The sequence below is a fragment of the Castor canadensis genome, chromosome 6 (assembly GCF_047511655.1).
Source record: "Castor canadensis chromosome 6, mCasCan1.hap1v2, whole genome shotgun sequence".
Lineage (NCBI taxonomy): Eukaryota > Metazoa > Chordata > Mammalia > Rodentia > Castoridae > Castor > Castor canadensis.
In genome coordinates this window covers 161,977,105-161,979,419 of record NC_133391.1, presented here as the reverse complement: position 1 = coordinate 161,979,419, position 2,315 = coordinate 161,977,105, and the positions used below count along the sequence as shown (strand labels likewise).

The 2,315-nt window shown below is 30.5% G+C and overlaps 1 pseudogene; it reads right to left on the bottom strand.

Moving 5' to 3' along the window:
- Nucleotides 1-1,132: 1,132 nt before the first annotated feature.
- Nucleotides 1,133-1,232, bottom strand: LOC141424457 (U6 spliceosomal RNA; annotated as a pseudogene).
- Nucleotides 1,233-2,315: the final 1,083 nt, after the last annotated feature.

Here is a 2,315-nt window from a genome sequence, read left to right as displayed (position 1 = left end):
TATTATAATTTTAATTTTAATTTTTTCAATTTGGGTCTTCTCTTTCTGTCTTTTGGTTAGTTTGGCTAAGGAGTTGTCAATCATGCTTACTCTTTCAAAGAACCAACACTTTATTTCATTGATTCTTTGTATTGTTCTTTTAGTTACTATTTTGTTTCATTTCAGCTGTGATCTTTAGGTGCATCATTAGGTTACTTATTTGCGATCTCTCTGATTTTCTTATGTAGGCTCTCACGGTTATAAAGTTCCCTTACAGAACCATTTTCATTCTATCCCATATATTCTGATAGATTGTTTTTTTCCGGGATTTTTTTTTTGATGAACTTGTTTCTTTGATGAGTTATTGATTCAAAAGTGTATTCTTCAGTCTCCTTGTGTTTTTATGTTTTCTATAATTTCTCTTGCTGTTAATTTCTAGTTTATTCCACTAGATTCTTATAAAATATGAGAAATTATTTCAGCTTTCTTGTATTTGTTAAGATTTGCTTTATGTCCTAAAATACGATCTGTTTTGGAGAACTTTCCTTGTACCACATAAGAATGTGTATTCTGTGGTTGTTGGGTAGAATTCCTGTTGATGTCATTTAAATCTGAAGTTCTTTCATTGTTTTTTGTCAGGGTGAAACTTCTTTTAGTGAGAGAAGGGGATTGAGGTCAGCCACTATTATTGTGTTGGCGTCTGTGTTTTATGTCCAATAGTGTTTGTTTCATAAAGTTGGGTGCACTGATGTTCAGTGTTTATATGTTTATAACTGTTACATCCTCTTGTTGGGTTGTTATTTTTATAAGTATGAAGTGAACTTCTTGTCTCTTTTGTCAAATTTTGTTTTGAAATTTGCTTTTTCAGATGGGAAATCTGCTTTCAGGCTTCATTTTCTTGTAATATCTGTTTCCATCTTTCTGCTATAAGCCTGTGTTTATATTTGTCAGACAGTATGTTTCCTGTAGGTAACAAGTGGTTAGGTTTTGTTTTTAAATCCAGTCTCCTAGCCTGTGTCTTTTGATTAATATATTGAAACCATTAACATTTAAGTTATTATTGAGAAGTATGTATTAATTGCTGTCATTTTGTCATTTTTGTAATGTTTTTTAATCCTTGTTTTCCTATCTACTCATCTAATGAGATTTATTTTAAAATATGGTATATTTTATTATTTTTTTGTCATCTTTACACATGGGCCATCCTAATCTTCTTCATATCATTCCAAATTCAGTATATTTGCTGCTGACAATATTCAGTATATTTGTTTAAATATGAGCATATTTAAACTCTTAAACAGTTGATTTTAAAATATTAGACCATTTGACTAAGTCAATTAAACTTTAAAGAGCATATGACAAAGTCATACATTAATTTTTAAAGCTTCAAAGTTAGATAGTTTCTTAATATTTTTGTTAGTGCATATCAATTGTACAAAAGACTGGGTTTCATTATGACATATTCATGAATGTATATACTGTACTTTGATTATATTCACCCTACCCATTACCTTCTCTTATCACTCCTCACACTGGTACCCTGTGTCTTCTCTAATAGATCACTTCCTAATTTGCCTTTATTTTTAAATCTAGATTCCACATTTGAGAGAAAATATGTGATATTTGTCTTCCTGAGTCTGAGTTATGTAATTGAACATTAAGATCTTCAATTCCATTTATTTTTCTTGAAACAACGTGATCTTATCTTTTTCTTGTGGTTGACCAATACCCCATAATGTTTATATATCACTTTTTAAAAATGTGTTCTTCTACTGATAAACATTTAGGCTGATTCCATAACATGGAATAATGTCTGAACAAGCATGTTAGTTTTTTTCCTCCTTGGGTTTAGGATTTTTTTTTAACTAACATGGGTTAAATTGTAAAAAGCAAGAGGTTTCCTCATGATTTTTTTTACATGCATATAGTGTAGTTTGATTGTATTCATTACTTCTACAGCTCTTTCTTATAGCCTTTCTCCATCTCTTTTAATTTGCCCTTTCACTTCCATAGAAATGCCCCTTATTACCATGACCTTGATTTTTTGTTTTTCTCTAGCTTGACATAAAGGAGACCAAATATCATTCCTTGTTTTGGTGGAAATGTGTTATTTTCTTTAATATTATGACCTTCAGTTCCTTCCAGTGTCCAGAGAACAACATGATTTCATTCATCTTAATGCCTTTGTGAAATTCTTTGTGTAGGAAGACCGTATTTTCTTTATCCACTTATTCACTGATGAACTTGTAGGCTGACTGTATATTTTGGCTATTATGAATAGTGCTGTGATAAGCCTAGGTATACAGATGTCTCTTCAGTATGACTTTCATTCTTTT